This window comes from Anolis carolinensis, chromosome 3, assembly GCF_035594765.1.
Source record: "Anolis carolinensis isolate JA03-04 chromosome 3, rAnoCar3.1.pri, whole genome shotgun sequence".
In the NCBI taxonomy this organism is placed as follows: domain Eukaryota; kingdom Metazoa; phylum Chordata; class Lepidosauria; order Squamata; family Dactyloidae; genus Anolis; species Anolis carolinensis.
In genome coordinates this window covers 248,946,243-248,964,304 of record NC_085843.1, presented here as the reverse complement: position 1 = coordinate 248,964,304, position 18,062 = coordinate 248,946,243, and the positions used below count along the sequence as shown (strand labels likewise).

Sequence of the window (18,062 nt, the reverse complement as noted above, 5' to 3'; positions counted from 1 at the left end):
CATTATATGGTCAGTGTATTCTAATTGAACTGCATTATATTTGCCTGTCATTGAACAGCAGTATAGGCATCTACACTGACTAATGCATTATATGGCAGTGCAGATCAGAATTAAGTTTGTTTTCTGTTATTCCAAATACCAGCAAATGAGCCAATTGATTCAAATGACAAGAAAATGGATTGTACCTAAACATTAGGAAGAACCTCTTGAATGGAAAAGCAGTTGCAAAGTGGAATAGACTGCTCTGAAAAGTGATAGGCTTTCCATCTTTGTGTTTTCTCAAAAAAAAATGTTGAAAGACCATCTCTCAGTAATGCTTGTATACCCCTGTGTTCAAACAGAGGATATTTAGAGTTACAATATATGATTCCATGATTTTAGGCAAACTATTAGAGGAAATCAAAGGAAAAACTTCTCTAAAATAATCTTCAGAACCAAACTTTATGATTGCATCACCCTGAGTTAGTCAAATTTGAGACAATAAATTTTGCAGATTTTTGCAGGTTGTTTTTGTATTTGTATTTTTGTGCATGCTTTGCAAACACGCTTAGTTTCATGAAAGGGGGGGGGGAGAAAAAAAACTAAGTTTGTGCAAGAGTAATTTGCACAAATTGCATACAAAATGGGGCTTTATGTTTCAGTGTCATGTTGGAGATCGTTTCTCTTGCAAGGCTTGAATAATCCTTGACAGGATATTTCATTCTGTTGAGAAAACATATTTGGACCAAAACAGAGACAATGGTGAGATGCTTCCCCATATCTCTAATACCAAATACATATTGTTTGATAAATAATAATAGCCAGGATTTTCTGCATAAATATTATGTTAAAATTATATCAAATGTTGTATTAAATATAGTCCGACAGTATATTGAATATATTCTGAATGTTTTAATTATCTTGATTCAGACAAAATGCTAAATGATTGTGCATTCAAAATGGAAATAGACATATTAAATTGACTGAATTGGAAGATGAAACTGGGACCAGACTCTTTCATTTGGGGAATTCATTTCTGCTGTGCTTAATTTTATTTTGTTTTGAATGTATAATGGTATAACCAGATAGATTGCAATAAATAAAGTTATACTTCAGCATGTTTGTTTTATGACCTCATCAAATAGAGCATTTTCTAAGTCATAGGACACTTGATCTCCATTTCAAGGACAAAGAGGAAGAGAGCCCATCAAATCATGTTTCCTACTTCCATCCATCATCTGTTGCCCTGGAGATGAAGCATGTTGAAAAGAGGGAGTTCAGAACATGGGCAAAACATGCTGAGAAAACATATGTGATGGGATCTGACAGATTTGCCCATGTTGAATCATTTCAGTGATGTGGAGGAATGGGCATTCCTCACCCATTTCCTTCCAGTGCATTTTCTCCTTAATAGTGATCTAAACTTGAATTTGTGTTATTCTTAGCTTTTTAACATAACATTGGTCTAATGGAGGGAAGGAAAGCCTAGCAGGAGGGTATCATGGTGAAGTGGTTTATAATTACACTGGTCTAACAAAGGGCAGAACAGATTTGCAGAATGGGAATGTTGCAAAGGGTTTATAATTACCCTGGTTCCTCCCTCCCTATCTTCCTTCCTCATTCCCTTCCTTCCTTTCATCCCCCTTCCTTTTCCTCTTTATCCCCCTCTGTCTCTCTCCCTCTTTCCCTTTCTTCCTTTTCTCTCTCTCAGTCTCTCTCTCCCTCCCTCCCTCCCTCCGTTCCCTCTTTCCTTCTTTCTGGCAGAGGTTTCTAATTACACTGGCCTAATGAAGGGCAGTACAAGCTTGCAAAAGGGGAGCATTGCAAAGGTTTTATAATTAGACTGGTTCCTTCCTCTCTGTCTTCCTCCCTCGTTCTTTTTCTTTCTTCCCCTCCTATCTTTTCTGTCTTTCTCCTTCCTTTCTTCCTTCCCCCTCCTCATCCCTTTCCCCTTTTCTCCCTCCCTCTCTACCTTCCAACCTTTTCCTCTTTCTTTCCTCCTTCCTTCCTTCCTTCCTTCCTTCCTTCCTTCCTTCCTCCCTCCCTCTTTTTATTTTCCCTCTGAAGCAACAACTAGTAATGGAAAAGTAATGAGAAGGACAAGCAGCAACATAATGAATCAACTGTTTTCATCACCATAAGAATATCAGGAGCACATTTTTGAAACAATTTACTGAGTAATAGAATAAATTTCCAAGTTGTTCATGTAGCTCATATAATACTGGAGTACTGTGCTTCATATCACTAGCCACTATACATATTTGCAAGTGTCAATATGTACTAACTAGAGCTTCAGAACTATTTTAGAAAATGAGCCTCATGTAGGGCTCATTACAGCAGTCTAGGTTCAAGATATATCTTTTCTCATTATTCCATAAGCAGCCCCAAAAATGATTTGTTCTGGTAACTTTTCAGGTTTTTGACTGACCTATGATTCTGTAATTTTGTGACATGAGAAACTTTTGAAAAGAGAGCAGCCATGACATGTCTAACGTAGCATAAAATCTGTCTATATTAATTATATAAAACCTGTATGGCCTTCTATCCAACCATGTCATGCCGTTTGTTTTCTTGACATCATCCTGTCCTAAAACAAAGGTCAGAAAAAATTAGAACAAGCCTCCTTCAGTTACATTTTTGTCTTTCCATCTTTTTGAATTTTTGCTGCTATCAGAGACAAGCACCAAATATTTGGTGTCTGTCAGTGAAATCTTGGGTAGGGTTGTGTTTATTTGTATAGACCTGTAGGCCCAGTGCATGTAAAGATTTTTTTAAAAAAATCAGCAGAAACAAATAGCCATCACTCTCATTTCATCCTCAATGTAATCTCAAGGCATTACTTAGGACCTAAAATGACACACATACATTCAAAATTTGCCCTAGAATTTTTCTTGTAAAAGTTATTATTTAAGCTCACCACTGATTTTTTTCTAAAGCAATGTAGAAGTTAGACTCGAAACAGTTCAAAGGAAAAGCAAGAACAGAACATATTGTGTGCACAGTGGCATCATTTTGCTTTTTAAAGTTTTTGTGCTAATTAAGCTGCTTTTTGAATCTGGACAAATTTAATGAGATAGAATCACAGAATTGTACAGTTGGAATAGACCACAGAAACCATCTAGTCAACTTCCTACTATGTAGTAATACATAATCAAAATAATTCTGAAAGGTGACAATCCAAACACTGTTTAGAAATCTCCAATGGGGGAGACTCCAGCACACCCCAAGGCAGCAATATTGGAGGTAGTGGGTTTAATGCCAAATGAAGCTGATTTCTTTAGGATACAGAGACAGAAAAAAAGCTCAGTTGTGAGTGTAAGATATGACAGATTAATTAGACAGCATGCAAAACACATAAGTATCCAAAAAGCTGTTGAGAGTTCAGAGAAGCAACAGCAGAGATACCCCAGGCCAATGATTTATAGCACCTTTATGGCTCTTTTGGCTGCTTGAAGCTCTTTCAAGGCAGTGGGTGTCAGTGAGTGCAGGGAGTGCAGACCACATCTGATGACACCATTGGAGGGGTGATGCCACAATGACTTTCACACTTCTCAAATCCCTCTAGTGACACCGCTGCACAAGGCACCTCATGGTTATTCAAGCCAAGAAAAGGGTGTTAAGAGGCACTTCCCTTGGGGAAGAGTGAGGGTTAGGTAAGATAAGGATGTGTGGATGTTCATTGGGGTAGCATTGAAGGAAGATAACATTCAACACTGAGTAAGCTTTGGGTTACAAAAGGATGCATTGCAGTGTGGAGGAAGGGGAACAAAGAAATAACTCTTATAGTGGTTTTCAGGGAAGATATAACCCAATGAAAGAGGCAAAGGGGAAGAAAAGTGCTGGAAAGAGAGAGGAAGGATCCTTTATTTCCTCACTTAAAGCCATTCAGGGATGTCTCTTCCTCTTCTCCTTGTTTTAAATGTGCATGAAAACTCTATGTGTGAAAAGCACTGAATGTAAGGTGATGGGAAACATGTGACTCTCTTCCAGATGTTTCTGAGACTGAAATTCCAAGCTTCTTTCATGGGCTACACAGACTAATATCCTAACTGGAACATTCTTGGTCTGTAAGCAGAGTTAGTTTTTCCAATGAGGAAAATGAGCATTTTCTTCTTGTTCAGATCTTACAGAGGCAGGATGGAGTGTGGAGTTTTATACAGGATAAAGGAGGAAACTGCACATTTTTCTTTTTCATCCTCCTCTGAAACTACTATGCTGAAAGGTGACAAGTGATATTTTTGTCCATGGTACTAGTAGAGAATTCTGGGCTAGAGAAGCAACTAGCTAACTTGAACCTGAACATTACAGAGCTTCAAAATGTGATGGTGGTGGTAATATTCTGAAGGATGGAAATGAGGCAAACAGGGCTATTCAAACCCTCCCCTCCCCCCAAAATGTTTCAGATTAAAAAAAACTGGTTTACTCATGAACTTTAACTGGTTAACAAAATCCCCATGAGTGTCCACTGAAGTTTATCGATGTAGCCTGATTTCTAAATTATTTTGCCTTATCGAACTATTCTTCATGATTCACTTTAAAAAAGCTCCCCCCCCCCCCCCCGAATTTTTTTTCTGGCTATGGCCCTGGAAGCAAAGTCTCCTTCCCTCCTCAGTTCTTCCTAAAACATGTCTAAAGAAAAATATTTCTTCTTTTAATTTTTTTGTAACATGTATTTTCCTAATCAAAGTCTCAGTTTCCTCCTATAGCATGTGTCTTCCCTTTCTCATAAACAGTTTTCTGTTTTGCTCAGCTAAGAACCTCTAGTTTCTGTAAATCTTGAAGTCTTGTTTATTTTAGCATTTCATTGTACATTTTGCAACTTTATTTTATCATTGGCTGCATCTAAACTACTAAAGGGTCTCCCTAAGGAGGGTGGGAGTGCTACCTGAGTTTATATTTGAACAACATCACCATCAATAATAATATCCTGTATATTTCCTAGTGTGCATCTACATTGTAGAATTAATGAAATTTGACATCACTTTGACCATTATGCTATGGAACTTTGGGAATTGTAGTTTGATGAGGCAATAGCACTATTTAGCAGAGAAGACTAAAGACCTTATAAAACTATAATTCCCATGGTTTTGTAGCACTGAATTATGGCAGTTAAAGTGATGTCAAACTGCATTAATTCTACTATGTAGATGCATCCTTAGTTTGTAACTCATTGTGACTTACTAAAGTGTTAAAATACAGCTATTTTTCATTATAGAAAAAATAAAAATGAATTAAACTATTATTAAAATTATTAAAGCATTATTAAAAAATTGATTATTTGGTGATTTAAAAAATTAAGGAGTTTTTCATGTATACAGCAGGTAATTGCATCATTTGTTAGATGACCAGTTTCAGTCCTGAAGCAGTAAGCTATCCATTACCTGAGTTAGTTATTAGAGGAAATGATGCATTTGACTCTTTAAAAGTTCCTCTCAAATGTGTATAATAATTCAAATCACACTCTGAAGACACTCTGTTAAGATAAGGACTTGTCATATGCACCTTCTATTTGGGTCAGCCACTCTAGAAATACTCTACATGCATAAAATGAGACAAAGATGGAACACTTAAAAGCTTTAGATTTAGAATAATTTCTTTCTCTCTCAGAACAATTAATGCTCTTGAAAAACATTAGAGTGGTCTGTCATACGTTTTAGACATGACAAAAGCAATGAGCTATCAGATGCACTTCATGGGGGGAAATGGCTATTAAGTTTCAAGGTACAGACCTTTAATCTATAGGTCAGCAGGGATGAGTGGACACTTATTTAGCAGCTATTAAACTATGATGATGCTCTGTTTAGCACAATTATTATTCAATTAATCAAACTGCGGGGAGGTCTTTTCCCAGAAGAGCCAAAGAGAATTGCATGGACAAAAAAAAAAGGTCTTGCCGCAAAATAAGGAACAAATGTTTGTGCAAATATTTTATTATTGAGTGAATCTTCAAAATATATTATCCTACGCTTTTAGGGAATCTCTATATATCTCTTTATCTGTCAATGTATATTTTGTATAGTTTGTTAATCAATGTATAAATTTGGATTTCTTCTTGACTGGGATGCATAAACAATAGCCCTGGGCCACATACACTTCCCTATGAAGCCAGACCACAAAGCTTATGGGACATCCTCCTGCTCCACCAATAGCCTCTTTCATCAGTTCAGCAGAGCAAGGAAAATGCTATTCTCTGACTTCTGAAATTACTACTTATCCATAGTTAAAATCAGTTTCCCCACTGCAAGGCTAATGCAATTGTGTAAACAGTGATTTGGACATTGTTGGGCACTTGAAGTATATAGAGAAGGATATTAATATATGCTGGGGTAGAATGTGTACAACAGGAGTGTTGTGGTGGGAGTGTTATAAATATTTAAGTGTATATATATTGATACACATACATGAGTATACTGTTGACTAGTTCTCTGCCCTCAGCTGACACTGGAAATAGCACCCTTGTATTAGAACAATGGATTGTAGTCATCGAATCAAAGAGTTGAAAGAGACCTCGTGGTCATCCAGTCCAACCCCCTGCCAAGAAGCAGAAAAATCGCATTCAAAGCACCCCTAATAAATGACCATCCAGCCTCTGTTTTAAAGCCTCCAAAGAAGGAGCCTGCACCACACTCCGGGGCAGAGAGCTCCACTGCTAAATAGCTCCCACAGTTAGGAAGTTCTTCCTAATGTTCAGGTGGAATCTCCTTTCCTGTAGTTTGTAGCCATTGTTCCGTGTCCTAGTCTCCAGTGCAACAGAAAACAAGCTTGCTCCCTCCTCGCTATGACTTCCCCTCACATATTGATACATGGCTATCATGCCTCCTCCCAGCCTTCTCTTCTGCAGGCTAAACATACCCTGGTATCGACCTGAGGCTGACCGGACGGTAATTGTTTGGGTCATCTTTTTCCCCCTTCTTGAAGATACCTTGTTTCCCCCAAAATAAGACAGGGTCTTATATTAATTTTTGTTCCAAAGGATTCATTAGGGCCTACGTATAGCTGCAAGGACACTATTTAAATTGACATTTTAATGAACTATATTATTTGAAGTAGGGCTTATATTTTGAGCATCCTCAAAATCCTGAAAAATCTTTCTAGAGCTTATTTTCAGGGTAGGTCTTATTTTGGGGGGAAACAGGGTAGGGGCTACATTTTCCCTCTTCCAATCTGCTGGGACTTGTCCCATTCTCCAAGAACTCTGTCCTTTGGGAAGGAGCAATAGGAGATTCAGGAAGAATGAAAGTGACAGCCAGACTGGAGTGATAATATTGGCTTTGTTACATTGGACTAAACCAAACATCACTTCTAGTTAGATTAGATCTGCTGAAATCAGATCTAATCACAGCTAACTTAAGACCCATTGATTACAGCTGTTTTTATTCTGTATAGGCCTAATACTGGACTTACTGCAATGTTAACTGGATATGTATATTTTTATTGGACATTATCCCATGGGGGGGGGGGGGCAGAGAAAAGCAAAGCAAACAGTCTCCTTTCGAGTTGCCTTTTATGCCTTTCCAGTTGATTAGCTTTTCTCCTTCATCAAACATGTTAACTCCTTACCATTTCAACAGCAATCACTGTTCCATTTGCTGTCATAAAACAATACTACAGAGACATCTGGCAGTTTCCATCACACATTAAAGTACTTCCATGTGAATTGGGGAGTCTGGAGTCAAGTAGCGCCTAACTCCAAAAATGTCTGTTTTTAGTTACATTAAAACCTGAGTACAATGGACAACCTCTGGAAGTAGTCTTCCATCACGTGATGGTCTCCGTGGGACTCTGTTTTTAAAGTGTCTAGAAATGGGGGTAAGTGATGAGTCCATAGAATTGTATTTCACATTGTTTTCTCAAAATCCCAAACCTATCATGACGATAAGTAGATATCCAGCTTGTGTAAAATCAAAAATAGTTAGAAGTGCCAAATGTTTACCTTCAACAGTCACACGTATGAAAAATCCATCTTTGTAGATATTTATTTTTAGGGGGGAGGGGTGATTCCCATTGCTTGCAAAAGTGAAGGCATGTAGAGTGGGTCATGGCGCCCCATGTGCCCTTCCTCCTTCCCCCATCATACAGTGAGGCTGGAACAGATGTGGTGTTGGAGAAAATGCTTTCTGGTGCTTCTGCTCCACTTTGAGAGGAATACGGGTGGGGCCTGCTATGCATCATGTGATGATGCACATCAGGCCCCATCCAAGCCATGAATAAAAGCGGCAAAATGGGGCTATTTTGTCCAATGTGAAGAGGTCCTAGAATAGAGCCACTGAATATGTGATGAATTAGTAAATTAACTCCTATATAAGTTCAATTGATTCCCACTGTACTTGGAATTAAAAAATGGATTTAGAATCTTTAAGAATTTGTATCTAGCTCCTTATGCCATGGCATACCACCATCATCTTTTTATTTTTTTAGAATTTAGGTTTCTTTTCCTTTCCTTGTCTACTTCTTCTGTGTTCAATTTAGATTATAAGCCTGAAGGCATGGCCTATATGTTTTTATTTCAGGCCAGATGCTTAAGAGATGGGCAGATGGATAAAAGGAAAGATGGAAGAATTCATCTGACACACAGAGTGAAAATTGGAGAGTACTGTTAATCTCTTTGCCTTTTTATTGAAATGTAAACAGAGCTGAAGATTAAAAAAAAACCATACTCATATACCAATCAGAGGCTCAAGATTCAAATGTAGTGATGGTATGGTACCTTGGATGAGTGAGAGATTCACTTCAATAAAAATCTGAGATGCAATCCCTCCTCCCTTTCTATGCATGCAACTTTGCTCCTATGTCTTTGATTTCAGTGATGGATTAAAGTTAAATAGAGTCCAGATCTTCCTACATTATATTGTTCAGACATCTCTGCCCACTGGCCCTTCCTCCCAGAAGGGATGTTTGTTTTTCTCCTGCTCCAAGTCCTTGATCTTCTTTCCAAGTGAGGTAATTCAGCCAGTCCTAAGGCTGCCCTGAGGCTGGCTGGCTCCATGCCAATCAATTATGCGCTCTGCCACCAATACCTATTTTTCTGTCTCTGATTTTCTGCTTCCTTTGAATCCCTCTGTTCCAATTCCCAGTGTAGGGCCTGACCCATAAAGATCCTGGCTTGGTTAATCACCCCCTTCTCCTTCTGTTTCTAATGGGAACAAAACTGGTGTTGCATTAGCATCCTTTTGCACAGAGAGAGAGGGAATAGACGGACTTCTAGATTTTACAGTTTTTGGCTTAAAAGACCTACATACTCCCCCATCTTTAATGTGTTACTTTAAAAAAAAACTTCACCTAGAATCCTTAGCCAGCACAGCCAGTGGTACTGTTGGCTGAGAAAATTTGACATTTTCATTCAAAAATAATATTTCCAGACTCAGCTTACTCTACAGCATGAGTTCATCCATAATTCGCCCTCACATTTCTTAGTACATCTTCCAAACTGATCTTTTGAAAGCATAATATTGCATATATCATCTGAGGCTTGCTGCTTAGATACAACTGGATCAGGGAAGTCAGGTACCTGTCCCATTCCATAATGAGTGTGTATGGACCAGTTTTAAATCCATTTTCACCGGCCTTCCAGCAGAATTTCAAAAAAGGATGAATGAGAAATCTGTCTAAACAACCACATATAATTTATTTTCTATCAGTCAGTTATGAAAAGTGTCAGTAGGAGGAATCCATGAGTATCAAATTCTTTTTATTTCCTTTTCCATTTCTGAATTATTCATAATCAAATGTGCATGATAGAATATATATTTGAGAAATTCACAGAAATATGCATCAATAGGGAAAATGCATACATAATGTGCACATTAGGGAAAATGTATATTGAATGCATACATTAAGAGAAGCATATACCCAAATGCATACATTTGGGGGCAGAGGGGAGGAACCAATTAGGATGAGGTAAGAATGTTGGTGGGATTTTGAAAACTGAAATAAAAAATTATTTTCATTTTTCTAGTTGCATTTTGGCCAGAAGAAAAATCACCTGGCCTGTTGCTTTTCAGATCTATTGAAATAATCTCCTAAAGCTTTAAAATACATCCATTAAAAAGGCAAAAGACTACAGTCAATAAAACAGCACACTATTAAAACCTTTGCAGTCAAGTCAGCTCTATCATTGTCTTTTAAAACCCTTGCAGTCATAAATCGAAGTGTTCATGTGCTGGTGGAAACACAAAATAGATGGTGATATCCTAACCTCTTAAGGGAGGGAGTTCCAAAGCCTGGGAGGAACCATCAAGAAGATAATAATACATCACTTGGGAAGGCTGGGGGCCATGGTTGGGTCGAGAAGACCTAATGATTGGATGTGGGGAAAGGCAGGAATGTCTACTCCAGGACAGATAGTTATTTGCTCAAAACCTCTCAAAATAAGAAGGTTTTGCTTACAGGTGGAAGAACAGCAGCGAGGAGAATGGTGTAATTTGGAAAGTTGTCCCATGATCTAGGAATCACCACCAAATAAGCCCTTCTCTTGTCTTTACATATGTCTGAAGGTGGTAGGACAAAGAAAATATACTTATGAACATCTTATTTATTATTATTATTATTATTATTATTATTATTATTATTATTTATTTATTTATTTATTTACAACATTTTTACCCTGCCTTTCTCATCCGAGGGGACTCAAGGCAGCTTACAACAACTGGTAAAATTCAGTGCCCCAACAAAATCAATAAAAATCAACAATACATTTAAACAATTAACAATAATTAATATAAACACATTATATAAGCTTAAAAAACATATAATTACTTAATTTCATTCTTCCAAAAACCTTGCACGTAGACCTTAGTTCAGACCATGTCAAATATAATCTTAAAGAATGAAGGGAGGATTTAGTCCTTCGGACGGTGTAGAACCAAATCATGCTTTTCCTGCATGGCAGGGGATTGGACTAGATGGCCCATGTAATCTCCTCCAACTATATTATTTTATGATTCTATGATAAACATGACCAGAAACAGACCCATGACCAGTAAAGCTGTTGCAATGGAAAGTGGTGGAAGATATGTTTCCTCAACACCTTGACCACCACAATTTTGATTATCTAAAGTTTCCAAACACTCTTCAAGGCAGGCCCATGTGGACTACAGGCACATCTACATGATAGCCTAAGTCCAGGTGCTGTTTCGGAGTGATCCCAGATTCTACAGAGGTGTTAACATGCACCCCTCCTTTCCCATCTCCTTTCCTCATTTGTGTGAGAAACTTTGCTGACATCAGCAAAAGAACCCAGCAATGCCCAGGAGTTCTCTGGAGCTACATTGTTGCTACCACAGCAACAAACAACAGAAAAGTTAAGTGCCATTGGCCAGTCTTTATTGTTTTTCTTTACTACAACAAAATACAGCAGATTTGTCAAGGGGGAGGTTAAAATCCAAAATTATTCACACGAGTGGTTGGGATAGTGTCACCTTTGCCTTCTGATGGTTCAGTGCTCCAGTGCATACACATTTTCTTCATGCACAAAATAATTAAAACATTGTATAAAATTACCTTCAGGCTATGTGTATATGGAACAGGAAAGTATTTTGTGTTTAAACTAGGGTCCCATCTCCATATCTTATTATATAAAGAGAGAGATTCCAACATCCATAAAAAAAATTCAAAATGCTTCTATCCCAGGCAATTTTGATAAGGATTTTCAACCTGTATTTCTATCTTTGAAATCAATTGAAAGTGAGGGCACAGTTACCATCATTTTGTGTGAAGTTCCCTTACATTGCTCAGTGTAGTTGTGTCAGTTCTTTGTGCTTTCATTGTGGCACTTCTTTCATAGGTAAATCATTTCCAGTGCAGTTAGAAAGATCTCAGATGAAAAGAAACTAGTGGGGAAAAGAAACTATAAGAGATAAATCCATGGAAGAGACAAAGTGTAGTGTTTCCCACCTCATTGCCACTTTTGTTGTTAAAATCAACTCCCACCTTGTCTTTCAACATGCTTCAGCAGTTTTAATGTGACAGATCTTCACAGAACTTCTGCCATCATGTCTAGCCCAACTCATTGTCTCTGGACTGGACAGGGCAGGAAAAAGACATGGTAAAAACACCACGTGAAGTCTTTCATAAATGAGGGTTAAGGGTAACATGATCGTGTGAGTCTCAGAAATATTTTCGTCACTTCAGCATTGTCTTTCCAAATCTTTTCAGCATTCAGCAGGATAGCCATGCTGTGGCTGCTAGCTATTAGGAACAGTCTGCTTTTCAGATTTACAGCTGTGTGCTTGTCATTTCCAGATGCAATTTTACTAAGATAGTCACTCAGGAAACATTGTGAGAAGCAGCAGGTTCCCAGTAAAACAGGCCTATAAACACAATGGTTGCTGACAAAATAAGGCTTACACCCAGATGCTTCAGGGATAGAAAAAAAATGTACACAGTCAGTTCTTTGTTTGCACTTACCTTGAGGGTTTCTGTGTGAAATGCTAATAAATAGAATGAAGCAGATTTTCCAGCCCAGTTTACTGCTGATACATGACACCTATTTGCAGATAGCTGTAATATTTCAGGTATTTATAGATTATTGTTGCCTCAAATGTATGGGGAAATCTATGGGGAAAGGACTAGTAGCCCACCTGTCATGGGGCGACATATGGGATGCATGTACTAACATTTATCATGGTACCTTAGACTTCATTTGATACTGCTGGTTGCACTTAGCATTATAGAATAATAGAGTTGGAAGAGACCTCATGGGCCATCCAGTCCAATGCCAAGAAGCAAGAAATCGCGTTAAAAGCACCCCCGACAGATGGCCATCCAGCCTCTGCTTAAAAGCCTCTAAAGAAGGAGGCTCCTCCACAGTCCGGGGCAGAGAGTTCAATTGCCGAACAACTCTCACAGTAAGGAAGTTCTTCCTGATGTCCAGGTAGAATCTCCTTTCTTGTAGTTTGACAAGAAACACACATACATACTGGACCATGCAATTTCAGCTCAACATACCCATGCATTATTCACCTTTAGAAAGTATTTAGAAAAGATTTACTTTTAGACTATCATGTCCAGCAGCTTTGACTAACATCAGCATTGAACATGCTAGCTGGAGATTCTGGGAATGGCAATAAAAATATAACTTTCAAACTCTGCCTTGAAATATAGGTAAACCTAGACCAGTATATGTTTGTTTTAACCAGTTTTAATGAATAATGAAAGTTTTTCTGATGTTTTTAATTTAATTTATTTAATACATCTATATGTCATATGATTCAAATATAACAATCTCTATTTTTGTACTTTTAGCAAGATGTACACCAGTGCATTCCCACCTCATCCCAGTTCTATTGTGTTTTAGCGTATTGTTATTGCTTGTGGTTGATACTGTTTTAATTCTTTTAATTTGCCTTTGTTTGTATTGTTATATTGTGTGTTGAGGCCTTGGCCTTTGTAAGCCGCATCGAGTCCTTCGGGAGATGCTAGCGGGGTACAAATAAAGTTTAATAATAATAATAATAATAATAATAATAATAATAATAATAATAATCCCTCCTCCCCTTTCCTTAAGTACCTGATTTGGCTCAGAAAGCATGGCTTGTATAAACAATTCCTCACTGAAACTGATTTGGGGAAACATGGGGAATATTTATGCAACAGATAGGCCTCAGTTCATAGGCCTATGAACTTAGAGTTCAGAAACTCCATGAGAAGCTGAAAAATTCAAGGATTGTGGTCGAAAAGGGATTCTTTGACAGACACCGTAATGTATATAATGTATGTGTCAGCAGAATCAGAATTATATATTCAGAGTTATTTATTATATTCTTAAATATAAAGTATCCTCAAAAATATTGGTTTTTTTATTAATATAGTAATACAACTTAAAATTTAGTTGCATACAGTATAATTTCTATTATATTTTCAACCTACTCAAAAATCATTAACATTATATATATATATATATATATATATATATATATATATATATATATGGTAATATATATATATATATATATATATATATATATATATATATAGAGAGAGAGAGAGAGAGAGAGAGTTTCAGGGGGCCCACTTGTCATCGGGCAAGTTGACACCCTAGCCACTCCACCATTGGCCTTCTCTACTAAAGAATGTTGGTGCCTCACCAAATTATAAATCATAAGATTCCATATCACTAAATCATGGTAGTTAGAATAGTGTTAATCTGCATTAATTTTATAGAGTAGATGCACCCCTAGTGACACATAGGACACAGGAGTAAGGGAACAGCCACCAGGATGTGATTCAATCAGTATACAGAGTGAACTAGAGAGAAAGAGACCCTCATTGAGGTCCAAAATGCAGGCATCAGTGGAGGGAATTTCCAGGCAGTGTGGTGAATCCTTGGGGCAACGGGGAAAAACCGTCATCCAGCACCCCACATCACGCTTTCCCCATCACACAGGGGAAAGTGTCGCTGACTAAGCAATGAGGAAACAGAAAGCCTCCAGTGTTCTCTAAGCACTGTCCTAGGACACTCCCAGTATGGAGTCAGAACAGAGCCAGGCCGGAAGAAGCCTTGCATCATGTGATTAGTTCTGGTGGTCTCTGTACTGGAAGTGTCTTCAAGTCATTTTAAACATATGCTGACCCTAAGGAGAATCTATAATGAGGTTTTCCTGGCAGAATTTGTTGGTAGGTTCAAACCCACTCTATCTTTCACATCCATTATGTTTCTGTATGCATTCTTGGCTCTTTTCCCTGCCCAGATAAAGCTGGCAAGATCATTTTTCCATTGATCAAATATCTTAGTGCCTTTAATGATTGGTAGATTTTGAAATAGGAACAGTATTTTGGGCAGTACCATTATTTTTATCACCACAAGTCTACCCGACCAAGTAACCTTTGCCATCTAATCAGGTCTTTTTTGATCTTTGACCACACTCTCTCGTAATTGTCTGGAAATAGGTTACTGGTTTTTTCGTGAGCCATAGGCCTAACTATTTTAACTCCGTGACTACTTTACATTGTGAAATTTCTTCCACTGTTGTACTATTTGTTCCTATATTTTTATTAAAATTTTAGATTTGTCCTTATTGATTTTAAGTCCTGATAAGTTATCATAATTATTAATTGTGTCTAGAAGTTTTTCATACTCTGTAAGAGGTTAGTTAAGATATATACTATGTTGTTGACATATGCTCTAACTTTGAATTCCTGTCCTTTTTAATTTAAAGCCTTCAATGCCCTTCTCATCTCTTCTACTAATATTTAATATCTCTAACCCTATAATAAATAGCAAAGGTGACAAGGGGCATCCCTGTCTAGTTTCTTTTTGGATCTCGATGGTATTTGATAGTTGTCCATTTATTTTTAGCCTAGCTCTTTGGTTTGAGTATATTGTCCCACTGCCCTTTTAAATTGATGCCCCATCCCATATCGTTCCAAGACCTTTTCTAAAATTTCCCAGCTAATATTATCAAAGGCGTTCTCTGCATCAATACAGAATAGTGCTAGATGTCTATTTGGATCTTTTTCAGACACTTCTGGTATATTTAAAATCATCTTCACATTCCGATTAAGGTACCTACCCAGCAGAAAGCCTGCCTGGTCCTCATTTAATGTCCTTGTTAATATCTGCTTAAGTCTGTTTGCTAACATTGCCACAAATATTTTTTAGTCACTGTTTAATAGTGTTCTATAATTTTTGATCTGATCCATGTCCCTATCTTGTTTAGGGATTAATGTTATTATAAATGATCCAGAACCCTCAAAGTCTTAGTCAGAACCGAAACCAGTATTGGCACTAGCTCTTCTCTGAAAGTCTTGTAATACAAGATTGAGAAGCCATCAGGTGGAAGAAGAAGAAGAAGAAGAAGAAGAAGAAGAAGAAGAAGAAGAAGAAGAAGAAGAAGAAGAAGAAGAATGTTAATAACTATAACAAAACTAAATTACATATTTGGGAGTTAGCACATGTACATTCTACACTGGACAAACAGTTTTGAGACCATTTAATTTAGAAAATGCCATACTAATTTGGCAATGAGAGTTCAGGAAAAGAAAAACACTAACCTAATACTAACAGCCTAACCCAGTTTGTAATTTGGGTTAATGTAAGCCAGTGTAGTGTAGAGGTTTGAATATTGGTCCAGGTCACTGGGAGACCTGGGTTTGAATGCCTGCTCAGCCATAGAAACTCAATGGCTGAACCTGGGTAAGTAGAACTCTCCTGGCCTCAGAGGGCAAATGTGGCCAAACCTACTCTGAACAGATCTTGCCAAGAAACCCCTCTTAGAGCCATCATATGTCAGGAATGATTTGAAAGTCTACAGCAGAAAATGTTGCACTGGTCGGTTAATGACATTTCTTTACATTGCTTTTTACCCAAAAAATGCCATCAAAGCCAAAATGGAAAAGTTGACGACAGATTCCAAATGTAGACTCTGCAAGGAAGCAGATGAAACAATAGATCACATCCTCAGCTGCTGCAGAAAGATTGCACAGACAGACTACAAGCAGAGGCATAACACCGTTGCTCAGATGATTCATTGGAACTTGTGCCACAAATACCATCTGCCTGCAACAAAGAACTGGTGGGATCACAAGCCGGAAAAAGTTACAGAGAATGAACATGTCAAGCTACTCTGGGACTTCCGAATTCAGATAGACAGAGTGTTGGAGCACAATACTCCTGACCTCACGATCGTGTTAAAAAACAAAGTATGGATTGTTGATGTCAATCCCAGGTGACAGCAGGATTGAAGAGAAACAACTAGAAAAGCTGGCATGATATGAGGATTTAAAGATTGAATTGCAAAGACTGTGGCACAAGCCAGTCAAGGTGGTCCCAGTGGTGATCGGCACACTGGGTACAGTGCCTAAAGACCTAGGCCTGCACTTAAACACAGTCGGCGCGGACAAAATTACCATCTGCCAGCTGCAGAAGGCCACCTTACTGGGATCTGCATGCATTATTTGCCGATACATCACACAGTCCTAGACACTTGGGAAGTGTCCGGCATGTGATCCAGTACAACAGCCAGCAGAGTGTCTGCTGTGGACTCATCTTGTTGTGTTTCAAATAATAATAATAATAATAATAATAATAATAATAATAATAATAATAATAATTGCATTGTTTTCAAGAGGACAGGATTTCTTTTCAGTTAAGTAGAAATCAATTCATAATTTTTCCAGTAAACTGTATTCTTATTCAGAAACATGATACATTATTTTTTAACAAGAGCTCCCAAAATTCCCCAGGCAACATGATCTTTAGCCATGTTATTTTCAAATTACTTTTTCAAAGTTGTTATATCTCATTGTTCAGTCTTGTTTTATTGACTGCATTTCAATACCTAACCAGTCCACTTGGCTTCTTTCTTCCACTTGTATTTCTAAGAAGACAATGGTTTTCTTTTGGGGTTAAACCAAAGATGGATGATGACTCTCATATGTTCTACAAACGGTGCCCCAGAGAAATCCAGAAGCACTCACAATTGTCATTTCCACACCCTCTTGTTCAGTTTTCAGCTTTTGCTGTGATAATTACAAAGAAAAAAAATCACAGCAGAAAGACTCACAACATTTTCCACCTGATTTTATGGGCATAAAGGTGGTGTGTGCGCTTGCTAAATACATTGTTCCATGGAAATAATGAAATTTCTGGCTCACAAAGAAGAGAGGAAGATTGCAACTTGTTCCCTTGTCTTTTTTCTTTTCCCTTTCTTCATTTTTTCTGTGTGTGTGAGTGTGTGAGACAGAATGATACCATATGGTTACATCATGGAAAAGACAAATGTGTAGTAAATCCCTCCAGTCAGTTGTTGGGTCATTTTAATGAGGCCATATAAAATGTTTCTTGCCAAAGGTGGAGAACATCTTTTAATTAGGTATCTGTGGAGTACTATTATTTTTTACAACTAATTTTTACAGTGTTATTTTTCTCCAGAATGTGTGTTTGTACCAGGGAACCTCTAGAAGGAATCAAGGAGGGAGGGGGGGGGGAGAGAGAGAGAGAGAGAGAGAGAAAGATTCTCTTGTGTGTCTCTTGTTGTTGTTGGGTTTTTTTTTTGTTTTGGTTTTTTTGGTATCATTATGTTCCTTAAGCCAACAAAGGTAGACAAATAACTTTTTATATTCACTGTCTCAGTGTTTTACAGGGC

General features: G+C 37.7%; 1 long non-coding RNA gene across 1 annotated transcript; it reads left to right on the top strand.

The window, feature by feature from the left end:
- Positions 1 to 3,338: 3,338 nt before the first annotated feature.
- LOC134298097 (uncharacterized) lies at positions 3,339 to 9,271 on the top strand. Its single transcript, XR_010005071.1, has 3 exons — positions 3,339 to 3,632; positions 7,689 to 7,788; positions 8,490 to 9,271. It is a non-coding gene; the product is annotated as an uncharacterized LOC134298097 (long non-coding RNA).
- Positions 9,272 to 18,062: the final 8,791 nt, after the last annotated feature.